The sequence below is a fragment of the Oncorhynchus clarkii genome, chromosome 4 (genome assembly GCF_045791955.1).
Source record: "Oncorhynchus clarkii lewisi isolate Uvic-CL-2024 chromosome 4, UVic_Ocla_1.0, whole genome shotgun sequence".
In the NCBI taxonomy this organism is placed as follows: Eukaryota; Metazoa; Chordata; class Actinopteri; order Salmoniformes; family Salmonidae; genus Oncorhynchus; species Oncorhynchus clarkii.
In genome coordinates this window covers 39,310,600-39,330,196 of record NC_092150.1, presented here as the reverse complement: position 1 = coordinate 39,330,196, position 19,597 = coordinate 39,310,600, and positions in this window count along the sequence as shown.

Genomic DNA, 19,597 nt, shown 5'->3' with positions numbered 1-19,597 from the left:
AAAGTACGATCTTTGTCCCCATGTGCAGTTGCAAACCATGGTCTGGCTTTTGTATGGCGGTTTTGGAGCAGTGGCTTCTTCCTTGCTGAGCGGCCTTTCAGGTTATGTCGATATAGGACTCATTTTATTGTGGCTATAGATACTTTTGTACCTGTTTCCTCCAGCATCTTCACAAGGTCCTTTGCTGTTGTTCTGGGATTGATTTGCACTTTTCGCACCAAAGTATGTTCATCTCTAGGAGACAGAATGCGTCTCCATCCTGAGCGGTATGACGGCTGCGTGGTCCCATGATGTTTATACTTGCGTGCTATTGTACGTACCATTTTTGTCTGAGGTCTTGGCTGACTCCTTTTGATTTTCCCATGATGTCAAGCAATGAGGCACTGAGTTTGAAGGTAGACCTTGAAATACATCCACAGGTACACCTCCAATTGACTCAGATGATGTCAATTAGCCTATCAGAAGCTTCTAAAGCCATGACATCCTTTTCTGGAATTCTCCAAGTTGCTTAAAGGCACAGTCAACTTAGTGTATGTAAGCTTCTGACCCACTGGAATTGTGATACAGTGAATGATAAGTGAAATAATCTGTCTGTAAACAATTGTTGGAAAAATGACTTGTGTCATGCACAAAGTAGGTGTCTTAACTGACTTGCCAAAACTGTAGTTTGTTAACAAGAAATTTGTGGAGTGTTTGAAAAACGAGTTTTAATGACTCCAACCTAAGTGTATGTAAACATCCGACTTCAACTGTATGTATCTCAAGAAGAGGGACATTATCATAGAAAAGGATTCCTAGTAAATGAATACAAAGGTTTGTGAATAGCCTTATGATGGGTAGTTATTCAGCGCACCTGCCGTTAACAGGAAATCATGTAGCCAGTTCCATTCACAAGCTGTAAGTGCTCACATATGATAACACTGAGGAGGACAAGCATTTAATAACTGCTTTGGATGTAGCTGTAACTTTCTGTGTGCACCACCATCTATCTGACTGATCTACTGTAAAGCAGAAAACACCTATGGAGTATAGTTTATGTGCTAAAAGTTTTATGGTATTTAGAGAGGAGCTAATTGTACCCAGGGAGTTTTTATTTTACAGTAATGAAGTGGTGTCATGATGGCGGAGTGAACATGAAGACCACACCAGTCAGCCTTTTTGTATGATGAAGTGGTAATATTGCGATGACAGAAATGGGTTGAGCGAGTACAGAATATCTCCTGCCGGTCTTCACTGTTATGCTCTTTGGTTGAGAGTAACCCTTTCCAGTTCTTGTATCCATTTGTTCCTGAAAGAGGAAAGCTTGGAGGTGATAACACCAACGAAACATGTCTCCACCTCGGAGAGCTTAATACCTCTATTGGCACAAACTATTCATCACACCTCCAATACATGTCATAAAAACTGTGGCAGGTAGCCTAGCAGTTAAGGAACAGAAAGGTCACTGGTTCGAATCCCCGAGCCAACTAGGTGAAAAAAATGTTGATGTGCCATTGAGCAAGGCAATTAATGGTAGTTGCTCTGGATAAGAGTGTCTGCTAAATGACTACATTCTGTTGAAAACAAAATTTTTACAACTGGCTGCCATTCCATGACGATTTATAAGTCTTCACTCTACTGGAAGAAGAATGTGTTAACTCTCAGTAATGGACATGGTTTTCATCAGCCAGATCTGAATCTCTCTCTTCCCTCTCCATCATAGACGATTACTCATTTCCTGCTAGTTAAGTGGGAAGTGAACAAAGCTCCTTCTGCATTATTCACAGAGGAGGGAAATATTGAATATGGAGAGAGAGAGAGAGAGAGAGAGAGAGAGAGAGAGAGAGAGAGAGAGAGAGAGAGAGAGAGAGAGAGAGAGAGAGAGAGAGAGAGAGAGAGAGAGAGAGAGAGAGAGAGAGAGAGAGAGAGAGAGAGAGAGAGAGAGCTCATATCCTCTATGGGCTTTTTGAAGTGGCTGTAGGTGCATGGATTAATATTAGATCTGTACCTGTAATCAGAGGCCCAGTGATGAATGCATAATACCACAGCATTATATGCTGACCAAACCGCATGCACGCAATCGCGCACAAGTTGTTTTGTTCACCCACACCTGGCGCGATCAGGACACGCAGGTTGAAATATCAAAACAAACTCTGAACCAAATATATTCATTTGAGGACAGGTCAAAAAGCATTAAACATTTATGGCAATTTAGCTATCTAGCTAGCTTGCTGTTGCTAGCTCATTTGTCCTGGGATATAAACATTGGGTTGTTATTTTACCTGAAATGCTCAAGGTCCTCTACTGCGACAAATAATCCACAGATAAAACAATACATTTGTTTCTCCTCATCTCTCCTCCTTCCTCCAGGCTTCTTTTTCTTCTTTGGACTTCATATGGCGGTTGGCAACCAACTTTACGGTGCATTACCACAAAGATGAACTGATTGTGGACCTCAGTTCATCTTTCAATTACCCATGTGGGTATATGCCCCTAAAAACCAAATGAGGAGATGGCACGTGGGTATATGCCCCTAAAAACCAAATGAGGAGATGGGAGGCCGGACTTGCATCGAGAACCAATTTCTATTTTAGGCCTGGACATGCAGACGCTCCCGAGCAGTGTGGGTGCAATGATTGAATAACATGTATGTGTACATTTATGTTGCAATTCTTGCTCACGCAACGAGAGCGGTATGGTCAGCATGTTAGCCTACTCTCCTCTTCTCATCCACTGACTTTGGTTTCTGTTTTAAAGGCACACAAACACACAAACAAGTCTCACCAGGAAAAAAAAGCAAACTGTTCCAAGTGGTCCATTTAACCATGCCGTGCTGATTGGTCAGAGTTCGGACATTCCCTGTGACGAAGTAAATGCGCGTGAGCGAGGAAGAACGCTAGAGAGCGAATCCCCGCGAGTTTGCTGTGCATGCCATGCCACGAACAGCAGGAGATGCGCAGTTTCGCGGTCTCGTTTGAGCGAAACGAAAGGCAAGCGACAAGTGACTCTGTAGATAGCTAACATTACATGACTGTCTGTAATAGTGAGTCAATGGAGCTAGCTTTGCCCATTCAGCTAGAGCCAGCTATGCAGCATCTCTTTTAGTTGCCAACTAACACAAATGTCAAATAACGTTAGTTAAGTATTTCAATAGTCCTTTTGTAGACACTTCGATAAACACACTAAGCACACTACTAGACAGCTACAGCCCAAAATGGTGGCGAGCAGCAAACCATTACACATAGTTAGTCTAAATGAAGATGTATTCTTATTATGGGGCCATAGCAGGTTTGTCTGTTACTAGAATACTAAAAGTATCAGGTAATATAATTGGCCTCAACAGACCCAACATTGGATTTGACCACATTGTAATGTACAGGGCAGGTGTATAGTCCCCATAGTGAAAACTGTTAATAGGATAGATAACATTGTATACTGTATAACATTGTTCACTATTTATACACTGAGTGTACACCTTCCTAATATTGAGTTGCACCCCTTTTTGCACTCAGAACAGCCTTAATTCATCGGGGCATGGACTGCAAGGTGTTGAAAGCATTCCACAGGGATGCTGGCCCATGTTGACTCCAATTCGTTTAGCCATTTTTTTTTATTTAACCTTTATTTAACCAGGCACATCAATTAAGAACCAATTCTTATTTACAATGACGGCCTCCACCGGACGACGCTATGCCAATTGCGCGCCACCCTAAGGGACTCCCAATCACAGCCAGTTGTGATACAACCTGGAATCGAACCAAGGTGTCTATAGTGACTCCTCTAGCACTGAGATGCAGTGACTTAGATCGCTGCGCCACTCGGGAGCCCCAATGCTTCCAATGCGCCACGCCAATGCTTTCCATAGTTGTGTAGTTGTCTGGATGTCCTTTGGGTGATGGACCATTCTTGATACACACAGGAAACTGTTGAGAGTGAAATACTACAATGATATCTTCATACGGTGATGCAAAATGGTTCCTATGAGACCTAATTGAGTTGTTTGGCGGCCATATTGGGAAAAGGCTTCTGTTGGGTTAATGCGTGAATCCACATTCGGTAAACGTGTCTGATGGATAGGTGTGAATCTAAGCTTCCCAATGATACAGTTTATGATTAAAGGGCATGTGTGTTGTATACTGACATTGTTTGTCATAGGGTCAAATCCCTATGGGAAAAATGAATGGGATGGAGGGATGAAAGAAAGAGCGATATCCCAGAGAAAGCTGCCATTACTGCACTGCTATCACACGTGTTCCAACTCTAGGGACATAGACCTTCAAGAAAATCCCTATGAGACATCATCAGCCCAAGTGAGCCCGACGGCCCACATTTGGGGGTCTGGCCCATGGACTAAAGCTTGAGGCACCGTCTTAAATACAGACAGAAATAGCAATGGTGTCAACTGGGAATTGGCTTCGTCTCAAAGGCATAATCTGATGTAGATAAAGAGAAGGGAAATGGGGGGGGGGGGGGTCTGGTTATATTCTTCTGTAAAAATAAAAATACATTTTTTTTTTTAAAGATCCAGAATCTCAAAGAAACGCATTTTCATGCAACTGGGTCTGCTTTCCTTTAAAGTGTCCCTCCCCCAAAACTATACCAATTGAGGGTAATAGAGGATTTGTCCTAAAAACCCTCCAACTGACTCAGACACTTTTCATCTCTTCCTCTACAGCAGCACTTCAACAATGTCTAAGCAGGTCATTTCCTTGTGTGCGTTATTTAAGCCTAGCTTGGCGGCTAACTCAAATTAGAAACCCAGAGAGCAGCAACTCCTCCTGTTTCCCCTTGGAGGTGAGCAGCTCTGCAGCCCTCTCTGATCCAGCAGTGGAAGGGTTACTGTCTAGGGATGTACATCTTTCCCTTTCAAGACGGTTCGATGCGTGTCTAGATACATGGTCTCCGATACCATAGAGAAACGAATCGCTGCCATTTGGTTCGGCGTGATATGAATCGATGCACTAACATTTGTTGTGTAATCATATTCATTATTCCATTCTAAATTTAAAATCTGCTGCTGATGGAGCTCATGAGCTGGGCACATCTCTGAGCTGGATCTGTCTGAGCAGACTTTTATGTGTGTGTGTGTATATATAAATATGATGTATACGTACGTCTATGGTGTATGTAGGCACCTGAGCTGAGCCATAAGGGAAACTGGGCATCTACCACCGCACTATAAATTGGGGGTGGGTGGGTGTGGCAATGTTTTGACAGACTGAGTGAGATTCTCTTCCTCTCCTGCTTTGACAATGCAGTCCTTGTTATGAAATTATCATCTTTAGCCTGTATATCTAATGACCACATATATATATATATATATATGCAGTGCCTTGCGAAAGTATTCGGCCCCCTTGAACTTTGCGACCTTTTGCCACATTTCAGGCTTCAAACATAAAGATATAAAACTGTATTTTTTTGTGAAGAATCAACAACAAGTGGGACACAATCATGAAGTGGAACGACATTTATTGGATATTTCAAACTTTTTTAACAAATCAAAAACTGAAAAATTGGGCGTGCAAAATTATTCAGCCCCCTTAAGTTAATACTTTGTAGTGCCACCTTTTGCTGCGGTTACAGCTGTAAGTCGCTTGGGGTATGTCTTTATCAGTTTTGCACATCGAGAGACTGACATTTTTTCCCATTCCTCCTTGCAAAACAGCTCGAGCTCAGTGAGGTTGGATGGAGAGCATTTGTGAACAGCAGTTTTCAGTTCTTTCCACAGATTCTCGATTGGATTCAGGTCTGGACTTTGACTTGGCCATTCTAACACCTGGATATGTTTATTTTTGAACCATTCCATTGTAGATTTTGCTTTATGTTTTGGATCATTGTCTTGTTGGAAGACAAATCTCTGTCCCAGTCTCAGGTCTTTTGCAGACTCCATCAGGTTTTCTTCCAGAATGGTCCTGTATTTGGCTCCATCCATCTTCCCATCAATTTTAACCATCTTCCCTGTCCCTGCTGAAGAAAAGCAGGCCCAAACCATGATGCTGCCACCACCATGTTTGACAGTGGGGATGGTGTGTTCAGCTGTGTTGCTTTTACGCCAAACAACGTTTTGCATTGTTGCCAAAAAGTTCCATTTTGGTTTCATCTGACCAGAGCACCTTCTTCCACATGTTTGGTGTGTCTCCCAGGTGGCTTGTGGCAAACTTTAAACAACACTTTTTATAGGTATCTTTAAGAAATGGCTTTCTTCTTGCCACTCTTCCATAAAGGCCAGATTTGTGCAATATACGACTGATTGTTGTCCTATGGACAGAGTCTCCCACCTCAGCTGTAGATCTCTGCAGTTCATCCAGAGTGATCATGGGCCTCTTGGCTGCATCTCTGATCAGTCTTCTCCTCGTATAAGCTGAAAGTTTAGAGGGACGGCCAGGTCTTGGTAGATTTGCAGTGGTCTGATACTCCTTCCATTTCAATATTATCGCTTGCACAGTGCTCCTTGGGATGTTTAAAGCTTGGGAAATCTTTTTGTATCCAAATCCGGCTTTAAACTTCTTCACAACAGTATCTCGGACCTGCCTGGTGTGTTCCTTGTTCTTCATGATGCTCTGATCAAAAATAACAGAGCAAATTGAATTGGTTGTCACGCAACTAATAAAGCCTAATATTGCTCAAGCCATTTTACAAAACATTTGAATGCTGAAGGTGACGCTCAGATTTCCCAGATCAGGAATAGGCCTGCCTCTCGTTGGACAGCGTGCGGGACAGCGTGCGAAACAGCGCAGTTTGACTCGGCTACTGATTGATATTGCCTGGGGTTGTTCGGCATGCAAAGATCACATAATTACATGCTTCGTTCGACACTGAAGGAGAGGACGAAGTTGTCACAGAAGATGAGAGGTATTTTCAGAAGAAAGTCATTTGAGGAAAAAATGTTAGCAGCGGTGGTAATCGTCATACTTGAGTAAAAGTAAAGATACATTAGTATAAAATTACTAAAATAAAAGGAAGTCATTGGTTTTAAATATACTTAAGTATCAAAAGTACAAGTATAAATCATTTCAAATTACTTACATTAAGCAAACCAGATGGCACAATTGTATTTTATTTGTATTTTTTATTATTCATAGCCAGGGGCACTCTCAAACACTCAAACATAATTTACTAATGAAGCATGTGTGTTTAATGAGTCACCCAGATCAGAGGCAGTAGAGATGACTAGGGATGTTCACTTGATAAGTGCATGAATTAGACCATTTTCCTGTCCTGCTAAATTGGATGCCAGGGAAAATGTATTGAGTAAAAAGTACATTGGTGTAGGTATAGGTCTAACAAGACTCTATAAGGAGAGCCATGGTCCGCTGCTTTTTTATCATATCTGAGAGAGATAGAGATAGCGATGACAGCTTCTCCATCGTACACCTGGTAACCGTGTCAGCGTGCATGCGCCCGGCCCGCCACAGGAGTCACTAGAGCACAAGGGTATAAGGACATCCCTGCCGGCCAAACCCTCCCCTAAACCGGACAATGCTGGGTCAATTGTGCACCACTACATGGGTCTCCCGGTCGACACCCAGCTGCGACAGAGTCTGGACTCGAACCAGGATCTCTAGTGGCACAGCTAGCACTGCAATGAAGCACCTTAGACCACTGCGCCACTCGGGAGGCCGTGAGTGTAATGTTTACTGCAAATTTTTTGTTCCCTTTTGTTTATTATCTATTTCACTTGCTTTGGCAATGTAAACATATGTTTCCCATGCCAATAAAGTCCCTTAAATTTAATTGAAATGTAATTGAGAGAGAGACAGGGAGAGAGAGAGAGAGAGGAGAGAGAGAGAGAGAGAGAGAGAGAGGTCACAGAGAGAGAGAGAGACAGAGAGAGAGAAAGAGAGAGAGGTCACAGAGAGAGAGAGAGACAGAGAGAGAGAAAGAGAGAGAGGTCACAGAGAGAGAGAGAGAGAGAGACAGAGAGCGAAAGAGAGAGAGAGAGAGACAGAGAAAGAGAAAGAGAGAGAGAGAGGTCAGAGAGAGAGAGAAAGAGAGAGAGAGAGAGAGAGAGAGAGAAAGATCTTGATTATTGTTGTTACTGATTGTCTTGTTTGTGACTATCTTAATTATATATTATTTTATGATGTTATTATTGATATTGTTCATGAATAACCTCGAAAGTACATTGTTACTTCAAGCAATTGAAATGTAATTGAGAGAGAGAAAGAAAGAGAGAGATGAGCAGAGCAGTTATTTCTCCCATTCCCTGCCTGCCTGTCCGTCTCTCCACTCCTCGGATCCGGTTAATGTATTCACGACTCTAGGATCCCGTGCTAATCAGCCACACTTTCCCTCTCTCACTTCTTTCTCTGTCTCTCTCCCTTTATCTTCCCCAACCAGGTGGCTTTGTAGCCGCACGGGATAATTAACATTATGCAAATGAGATAATCCTACAAGACAAATCCCTCCCCCTTAATGAGGACCCCTCCCTGGCTTCTTGTGTAATGAAGTATTTCCCCCCAAATAAACGACTCGTCAGTCATCTGAGAAGATAGGCCAGCCAGGCATTAGGATTAGTGTTTAATACACTACACTCTTAGAAAAGAGTATTTCAAAAGTGTTCTTCGGCTTTCCCCATGGGATAATCTTTTTTGGTTCCAGGTAGAACCTTTTGGGTTCCAGGTAGAAGCCTCTTCAGAAAGGAACCAAAAGGGTTCTACCTGCAACCAAAAAGGGTTCTCCTATGGGGACAACTGAAGAACCCTTTAAAGGTTGTAGATAGCACCTTTTTTCGCTAAGAGTGTACTTAGGTAGTGTGTTGCTGTCTGAAAACTATCCAATTTATAACCTGTCAGTAGCGAATAACTCCGAAGTATTAATGAATAGTGAAAGGCATATTTGAATTGCCTGTCAAACATTTATGACATGGTTGCTATTCGAATCATGTACCGTAGATCACTGCTGCTTACTGTAGAAGCAATTCAAAGGCAGGCTGGCATTTCTGTTTCATGTGTGTTCCAACTACCAATGAGTGGAGTGTGGAACTAATGGGAGGGCTGGAAATGGGGCTTTCTAAAGGTAATGATCGTGACCTCCAGCTTGTTAGTGCGACTTTGTGTCTGTCTGTCTGTCTGTCTGTCTGTCTGTCTGTCTGTCTGTCTGTCTGTCTGTCTGTCTGTCTGCCTGCCTGCCTGCCTGCCTGCCTGCCTGCCTGCCTGCCTGCCTGCCTGTCTGTCTGTCTGTCTGTCTGTCTGTCTGTCTATCTGTGTTTCATATGGCTGTCTCTCTTCTGAGAGAGAAAGTGAGGTCTCTGTGTGTAAAGGGGCTTAGTCCAGAGGATAATCGTGTGTGTGTCATCACGTGTGTGTTTGCTCATATGTGTGTGAACTTGGTGCAGGGAACATCACACAGAGACCCCAGCATGTGACAGCGCACCGATCAACAGTGCTCTGTTTAATGTATTTGTGTGTATGCATGCGCGCGTGTGTGTGTGTGTGTTTGTCGAATATGTGTGTTTGTGTGTCACTGTGTTTGATGTGGACCGGTCTTGGAGCGATAGTACTGGCTAATTAGGCATAGGGTGTTTATTAAGGTGTACTCACACACACACACACTTGTGCTGTGTCCCATAAGGGTGTGTGGTTAAGTGTGTGTGCGTACGTCCGATGTGTCAAAACAGACATGTTTTTCAACTGTCTTCTAGTCAACAATAAGCATGCACTGACATGCTTTGGTATTTGTCTGGTGCCTAGCCCATCCACTGGACCAATCCAATCCCTGAATCACTGGAATCCACAATGGAGCAGCTCTCTCTCTCTCTCTCTCTCTCTCTCTCTCTCTCTCGTGTCAACAGCATCCTCTGCTAGCCAGCGCTCTGCTATTTGCTCTGTAATTTACCTGTCTTATATCAGCTCGCTTGCGCTGAAGTGGGAGGGGTGGACATATTTCAGGTGTGTCCTTAAAAACGTGTGCCAATGTGCCAATTTCAAGAAGCGCTACTGGTGACATTTAAGACTCACCAAAAGCTGGTCTTAGCGTTAACGCAGTTGGTTATGACAGCGATGTAGCCGGCTGAGGTGCTCAGTAGCCTAATCAGTAGCCTGTTTTATTAAAATATCACGAGCAACAAAACAGTCAACAGACATTCACGTTTTTACTTTCGATTGGACATCATTTTTCTCCATGCAGATTCTGTGAAAAGTTTGGACTCATTGGTCCTATGTGCAATGCCCATTGAATGAAAGGTGTCGGTGATTGTAGGAAGTCTGTTTAGGAACATCAAGTTATTACAATAGACTGCTTATTGTTTTTCATCTGTTGGACCTAACTGTCAAAATGCGGGAATTCAAATCAAATCCAACTTTATTTGTCACATGCGCCAAACACAAGACGTGTAGACCTTACCGTGAAATGTTTATTTAAATGCCTTTAAACAACAGTGCAGTTCAAGAAGAGCTAAGAAAATATTTACCAAATAAACTAAAGTAAAAAATTATTACAATTTACACAAAATAACAATAACGAGGCTATAAAAAAGGGGGTACCGGTACCGAGTCAGTGTGCAGGGGTACAGGTTAGTTAAGGTAATTTGTATATCTAGGTAGGGGTGAAGTGACTATGCATAGATAATAAACAGCGAGTAGCAGCAGTGTACAAAACAAATGAGGGGGTGTCAATGTAATAGTCTGGTTGCCATTTGATTAATTGTTCAGCAGTCTTGTGGCTTGGGGGTAGAAGCTGTTAAGGAGCCTTTTGGTCCTAGACTTGGCGCTCCGGTACCACTTGCCGTACGGTAGCAGAGAAAACAGTCTATGACTTGGGTGACTGGAGTCTCTGACAATTCTATGAGCTTTCCTCTGACAAAGCCTATTATATAGGTCCTGGATGGCAGGAAACTTGGCCCCAGTGATGTACTGGGCCGTATGCACTACCCTCAGTAGCGCCTTACAGTCAGATGCTATACCAGGAGGTGATGCAACCTGTCAGGATGCTCTCGATGGTGCAACTGTAGAACTTTTTGAGGATCTGGGGACCCATGCCAAATCTTTCCAGTCTCCTGGGGGAGGAAAGGTTTTGTCATGCCCTCTTCACAACTGTCTTGGTGTGTTTGGACCATGATAGTTAATTGTTGATGTGGACACCAAGGAACTTGAAACTCTCGACCCGCTCCACTTCAGCCCTGTCGATGTTAATGGGGGCCTGTTTGGCCCGCCTTATCCTGTAGTCCACGATCAGCTCCTTTGTCTTGCTCACATTGAGGGAGAGGTTGTTATACTGGCACCACACAGCCAGAATTCTGATTGCTGTCTTTGGTGCTGAATCTCTTTGTAGCCTAGGCTATTTACCTGTTCATTTATTTACCTTTCACATGGTAAAGTCACTAACAGGCCATATCAGGTGATGGTAGGCTACCATTATAACATAATATTATAACATTTGCGTAAAGTGGTAATATGTTGTTACGTTAATGGTTATGAATGTGTTTCTACCTTTAGACAATGACCATCCCAGTTAGCTCTAGTTTATGCTAACTTGGTAGCTTGAAACATCACTAGCAGTAAATGCTAGCCAACTAGCTATTTAGCATAAGCTGCTAGGAGTGCTAGCTATCAACCTTACTACCAGATCGTCTGAAGTAAAATACATTAAAAAAGATAACGTAACTTAATTGCAGTTGTAAATGTTTCCACTAGTCACTGATAGCTTTACTGTTAATGCAACTTTATAGCCTTTTAGCTATTTTACACAGCATTTTATGTGATATAGCTAGATAGTTGTTGTTAAGAGAGAGCTTTTCAATTGGCATCCCTCCCCCTGTTTTCAGTCACAGGGAGGGACTGGATTAGGCGTGAGTAGTGCAGGAGGTGGGCTCATGAGTTGTGCTCCAATTTTACTGGAGATCGCCTTATTTGTGACATATGTACAAATTAGAATCATGCAATAGCAGAGCATAAGATAATTGCCACATCAATGTTACACTGAATTTATTAGTTAAGTTATGAGTTATTGTTATTATATGTTATATTCCAATGTTAATGTTATTAGTTATATTTCATTCCAATATTATAATCCAATTAATATATTTTTTTATTAATTATAAACAACAACTGAAATAGAACTCGGTGCACTCAATTTGGGTGTTTGTTAAATTGTCTGTCTGTACTCGTCGTTTTTGGAGGACAAAGAATGCTGAGATGCATCCAAAGAACACCATACCTACTGTGAAGCATGGGGGTGGAAACATCATGCTTTGGGGCTGTTTTTCTGCAAAGGGACCAGGACGACTGATTTGTATAAAGGAAAGAATTAATGGGGCCATGTATCGTGAGATTTTAAGTGAAAATCTCCTTCCATCAGCAAGGGCATTGAAGATGAAACGTGGCTGGGTCTTTCAGCATGACAATAATCCCAAACACAGCGCCCGGGCAACAAAGGAGTGGCTTTGTAAGAAGCATTTCAAGGTCCTGGAGTGCCCTAGCCAGTCTCCAGATCTCAACCCCATAGAAAATCTTTGGAGGGAGTTGAAAGTCGGTGTTGCCCAGCAACAGCCCCAAAATATCACTGCTCTAGAGGAGATCTGCATGGAGGAATGGGCCAAAATAACAGCAACAGTGTGTGAAAACCTTGTGAAGACATTTGACCTCTGTCATTGCCAACAAAGGGTATATTAACAAAGTATTGAGATAAATACATATTTTCCACCATAATTTGCAAATAAATTCATTAAAAATCCTACAATGTGACTTTCTGGATTTTCTTTTCTCATTTTGTCTGTCATAGTTGAAGTGTACCTATGATGAAAATTACAGGCCTCTCTGATCTTTTTAAGTGGGAGAATTTGTACAATTGGTGGCTGACTAAATACTTTTTTGCCCCACTGTAGCTGTACCATGATCTTTGCATTTCTACTAAGTAAACCTCCAATTGGTCCCTACTATTCCACCCGCTAAAAGCCCTCCTCATCCCGAGTTGGGTTGTCATCCCAATGCCCGGCAGACCACCCTCGACCCCCTGTATCCCATAACCCATAACCGACTGGGATCCATCCTTTGAAAAGAGCACACAGTGCCATTTACCGAATTGAAGTTGATTAACTGCCAAATGCATTTCCATCGCCCTCACCTCGATTTGTATTATATATACAGTGCTTTGCGAAAGTATTCGGCCCCCTTGAACTTTGCGCCCTTTTGCCACATTTCAGGCTTCAAACATAAATATATAAAACTGTATTTTTTTGTGAAGAATCAACAACAAGTGGGACACAATCATGAAGTGGAACGACATTTATTGGATATTTCAAACTTTTTTAACAAATCAAAAACTGAAAAATTGGCCGTGCAAAATTATTCAGCCCCCTTACTTTCAGTGCAGCAAACTCTCTCCAGAAGTTCAGTGAGGATCTCTGAATGATCCAATGTTGACCTAAATGACTAATGATGATAAATACAATCCACCTGTGTGTAATCAAGTCTCCGTATAAATGCACCTGCACTGTGATAGTCTCAGAGGTCCGTTAAAAGCGCAGAGAGCATCATGAAGAACAAGGAACACACCAGGCAGGTCCGAGATACTGTTGTGAAGAAGTTTAAAGCCGGATTTGGATACAAAAAGATTTCCCAAGCTTTAAACATCCCATGGAGCACTGTGCAAGCGATAATATTGAAATGGAAGGAGTATCAGACCACTGCAAATCTACCAAGACCTGGCCGTCCCTCTAAACTTTCAGCTCATACAAGGAGAAGACTGATCAGAGATGCAGCCAAGAGGCCCATGATCACTCTGGATGAACTGCAGAGATCTACAGCTGAGGTGGGAGACTCTGTCCATAGGACAACAATCAGTCGTATATTGCACAAATCTGGCCTTTATGGAAGAGTGGCAAGAAGAAAGCCATTTCTTAAAGATATCCATAAAAAGTGTTGTTTAAAGTTTGCCACAAGCCACCTGGGAGACACACCAAACATGTGGAAGTAGGTGCTCTGGTCAGATGAAACCAAAATTGAACTTTTTGGCAACAATGCAAAACGTTATGTTTGGCGTAAAAGAAACACAGCTCATCACCCTGAACACACCATTCCCACTGTCAAACATGGTGGTGGCAGCATCATGGTTTGGGCCTGCTTTTCTTCAGCAGGGACAGGGAAGATGGTTAAAATTGATGGGAAGATGGATGGAGCCAAATACAGGACCATTCTGGAAGAAAACCTGATGGAGTCTGCAAAAGACCTGAGACTGGGACGGAGATTTGTCTTCCAACAAGACAATGATCCAAAACTTAAAGCAAAATCTACAATGGAATGGTTCAAAAATAAACATATCCAGGTGTTAGAATGGCCAAGTCAAAGTCCAGACCTGAATCCAATCGAGAATCTGTGGAAAGAACTGAAAACTGCTGTTCACAAATGCTCTCCATCCAACCTCACTGAGCTCGAGCTGTTTTGCAAGGAGGAATGGGAAAAAATGTCAGTCTCTCGATGTGCAAAACTGATAGAGACATACCCCAAGCGACTTACAGCTGTAATCGCAGCAAAAGGTGGCGCTACAAAGTATTAACTTATGGGGGCTGAATAATTTTGCACGCCCAATTTTTCAGTTTTTGATTTGTTAAAAAAGTTTGAAATATCCAATAAATGTCATTCCACTTCATGATTGTGTCCCACTTGTTGTTGATTCTTCACAAAAAAATACAGTTTTATATCTTTATGTTTGAAGCCTGAAATGTGGCAAAAGTTCGCAAAGTTCAAGGGGGCTGAATACTTTCGCAAGGCACTGTAGCTGTGGATCATCCTCTATTGTCCCTAACATCTTTTACTCCTTCGCAACAGTTGTGGGATACACACATACACCCACCCACACACACTCAACCCATACCCCCACACTACCATAAGCTCCCTTACTCAACAATTGCACCACCCCAGAGCCCAACTCAAGATAGGTATTGATTTACAAATGCACTTGCAGTTGCAGCTGCATGAGAAGGCCTGCAAGACCGCACAAAAAATAGGCAAAAATTGAGAGATTGTATTTACCATTGTCACATCCTAGATGATGGAGGTCAAATGTACACCTTTTCCCTGAAACACCCACAATACGGTCACCCGTATTGACCATATTCCCAAGCATCTCCATGCAGTCCGACTTTGATTCTGTGCCACTAGGGTCACAATAATATACCCCCTCTCTGAATGTCCGAGTGTGACCCCCTCCCCATGGGTTACTGCAGCTAGTGTTGCCAGCACTGCCACTGCCTGGGTGGGGGCACCCCACCGGAATCCCCACCGGCTAGGTACAAGGTCGTCAAGGTTCTCATAAGCAGCTTTGAGAATTTCCTTGTGTAGTATGCTCTCCCTTTAGGGGGCTTTGGCTTTGCAGGACCAACCCTGCCAAGCAGGCTCAGAATCTTGAGGGGGCAGTGCTGCTCTTGGTCTCTGACCATCATTTGGCTGCATACAGACCGCTTACCACATGCACATGGTCATTCAGGTGGGTGTCTGGGTATAGGGTCATGGACCGTACCATTAAAATAGGATCATAAATAAATAATTTGATATAATTTATTTATAAAATGTAGTTCCCCATGATAGGACAATAACAAATCAAATGTATCATCTATTTTAAAACTGTTCCAGCATGATAGGACAATAAATAAATAAGACGTATAATTCATTATAAAAGTATATCCATCATCTGAACAACATTGAAAGACCTCTCATACCCCGGCCCACAGCAATACATTGGCTCTGGGATATGTAACCATTTCAATACTCACTCACTCAACTTACAAACATAACAAATCAAAATAAACACACACCACACCATCCACACATACTGTGCTTTCTGTTTACTTAGTTTTTATTTTCACTATGTTGAATTAGTGCTTGTGTGTTCAATTAGTTATATGTGAAGATGTATAGAAAAGCTATATTTTTTATCGTATTATTCCAATCCATAACCGGGCTAGAATTGTGTTTATTTTCCTCATCTATGAAAACTTTGTAATTTTTAAAATAACCATGGAGTAGTCTTTGTGTCTCTGAACAACTGGTTATCAATATATAGTTTATCAACGACGAGAGCTACTCGTTTCCCTTTTAATCTAGACCCTACTATTTAATAAACTATATTCAATGGATAGGACAAACATCCACGCCTCCTGCTGAAGAACCCTTAGCCCTACATTGCCTGCCTTATGCTCATGGAACGAGAAATGCAATTTATGACCATCATGCGTAGAAATATTGTTTTTGAAAAAACAGATTGGGTTTAAATCCAATTTTACGGAAAACAATCAAACTTATGAGAAAGATTCACTGCCCATGGGTTTGTGATGAGAACGTACATGGCTCGTATGCAATGCAATATCATCTGCTATATCTGGAGAAGTGCAAATATGATCTGTAAGATGGTTCCATGATGTTTATAAAGCGTTACTTTTGCGAGCAGTAGGCTATAACACAGAGTGGACATTCCCCCTTTGTCTTTATTCTGGATCTTTATCCAGCTCCTGTGAAAAGTTTGGATGTGCGTAAAACCCTCCATAGTCTAAGTTGCCTTGTCTGTATTATACGCAATTATGGTACATGTAACTGCATTTAGGCATAGCCTATCTAAAACAAGTGATTTTGTTTTTATTAGAATGTGATTAGAATTATTCACTGTCTTTTTAGGCCTTATCAATAGCCTAGTGAATTGAATCTTGCTTATTGACTGCGATTGAGATGTCCATGTGCAGATCGCAATTTACAGTAAGCCTAGCTCCTATATCAGTATGAACGCTATAGCCTATGTTTAACAATGTACGTTCATATTGACGCAGTGCAACGAGAACAATGTGGACTGCAAACATGTTCTAAGTATTTAGCAAATATGGGGCAGGCTATTTAACAAACTTCATCAAAACCCAGCCCCTTTGGCGCTTCCGCCAGCTACTGCACCCATAATTCTGGTTGTGAAAATAGCTCAAATATTTCTGACACACCCCCGGTGACATTTACCATTGCGTTAGAATATAGCCCATAGCCTCAAAACAAGGTTAAAACGTTCATTTTGATATGATGGATGATCAGGCCATCCATAGCTATGTCTATGAATTTGAGAGTGGTCACGTTTCTCCAGACCAATCCCTCAGGTTTTTACCAAACAGGGGCGGTAAGAACGCTTTGATATCGTTTCAAGTGCTGACTGCCAATTTATGAAGTGCAAAGTCAGGCATGGGATGCATACACATGCTCATAGGAACCCAGACACGTGGGCCTGCACGCACGCTAGAGCCGGGCGATATGGACCAAAATCCATATCACGATAAATGTAGTGATTTATCGCGATAATTTGAACCATACACTTATATCATTAATGTGCACCACAGTTATTTTGTTTATATTACCCTTAAAACTAATACGACTACTTTGAATGTAGTAGCTATCAATTGTCTCATTAACATATGCACACACACACACACACACACACACACACCCACTGAGAATACACCTGTAGCACTCTCCCCATGCAGGTGTGAAGCAGAGAGCTGTCTGACTGTTCTAATCCTCTCCATTAATAAACACCTCTCCTTGACATTAAAGCTCAGATGAGGTCTCCTCACTGTGACCTGGACACATGAGGAGAGGAGAGGAGAGGAGGAGGAGGAGAGGAGAAATGTTTTCCTGTACTGCCTTTGTTAAAATGGACAGATATTTCGCCATGGTTTGTTTACTGTTAAAATGTACGCTTTTATGCACTGTGCATATATTTGACCCTTCTTCAGCAAACATCCTTCTGTTTAGAAGTGTCTAAAAGCATCTTTTACGACTATGAAAACATCTGACAGGTTCTCAGGCCAAGGACACACAAACAGACGTCTCATTCATGCTGCGTGTCTGTGCTCTCCATCTGCCCACCGGCTGACTCCCCTGGCTCCGGCTCTGGCCCTCCCACAGCAGGCTCTGAGGAGTGGGGCTGGGACTGAGGCTGGGGTTGGGACTTCTCTACTTCTCCGGGGCAGGCAAACACTAATCAGATCACTGGGAATGGGAGAGAGGCTAGTTCCAGGCTACACTCGTAGAAAAAAAGTGGTCCAAAAGGGTTCTTTGGCCATCTCTATAGGATTGCAGCTACAGTAGAACCCGTTTTGGTTCCAGGTAGAACTATTTTGGGTTCCATGTAGAACCCTCTGTGGAAAAGGTTTTTACATGTAATCAAAAAGGTTTCTACCTGGAACCAAAAGAGATCTACCTGGAACCAAAAAGGGTTCTTCAAAAGGGTTTGTGAGAGGAAAATTACTTATTTATCTGATTTATTTGATTATTAATGGTTAACAATTCATACTTAACTAATAGTAAGACATTTCTGTCCTACTAGTGTGTGTTTTTATGGTCTCCACTCTAGTTCCCTGCAGCTAATCTGGGCATATGGTCACCAGAAATGGCTTGAGCTGACAAATGAGTTAAAGACTGCATTACATAGACAAGAATGTGTGTTACTAGGGATAGTTTAGCAGTAGATCAATCCCTCATTGTCTCAAAATCATCCTTGCATCTGGGAAACTAAATCAGGGTGGGGTTAAGATAACAACCCCGTGCAGATAACGACCGGATGAACCCAGAGTGGCTTATGATGCCCCAATCTGCATGGGATGAGTGGAACCAATCACGACTAAGCATTTTTAGTGTCAGCTATATATAGTACTCTGCATTTGTGTAAAGGTTAGGTTACTCGGTCCAACACTCAAGGGTGTGGGGTTGACCAGCCTCATTATTGCAATAATTAATCGATATTGAATAAAAATGATTGTTTGAAGAAATGACAAAGTCTCTCTCACTTGATCAGAACATTCCACAACAGGTTCTCCTATGGGGACAGCTGAAGAACTGTTTAAGGTTCTAGATTGCAACTTTTTTTTCTAAGAGTGTATATCCGGATAGAGTGAAAAACGTCCTCCCCTCCCTCATTACCTCTGACCATGGTTGGTAGCTACTGTACATGAGCAAAATGTTGGAGACTTATAGATAGAGTATCCACCATATTTGCGCCAGCTACCCAGTCCTGGTCAGTGTTACTTTTTATCTTCCAGACTAAAGGGCAAAAGAGGAGACTAGAGTTGAAAATTAGCCGGCAGGCTTATTAATCTGGCATTTTTACAGAAATGCTGATTAAATGTAATAAAGTAGCCTAAAGTAAAATCCTGGTTAAGACATGGCTTCATTGTTGAAAATACATTATTCAAAGAAACAGTAATGACAGGGAGGAGGCTAATCGGGTGCTCGGAGTTCTGACTGGGAAGTTTCAGTTGGATGACCCTCCAAGTCGTAATTCCAAGTGGGAAACTCAGAGACAATCCTGTTACCCAAGTTGCCGAGTTGTGACGTTTCACCACTGACCTTTCACCTTCTTAACCAAAAGATGACCACAAATCTGTTTTTGACAATTACACACTTATCAATATGGATAATGTGGAGCTAGTTTGACCTTTTGTCAATGTTAAGCACACTAGCTAACTTTACTAGTGTTACAGCCGATTTATGCTTGATCCAGCAATGCTGTCCAGAGACTCTGTATGGAATTGTACGCAATTGCGGAGCCTCCGGAGTCTTGCGGAGGTCAAATCTAGCTCTGTACCGCATCGCTGTGCGCCTCCCAAATTTTTTAACAATGAAGAGGGCTCCGTATAGCGCCATATAGCTCT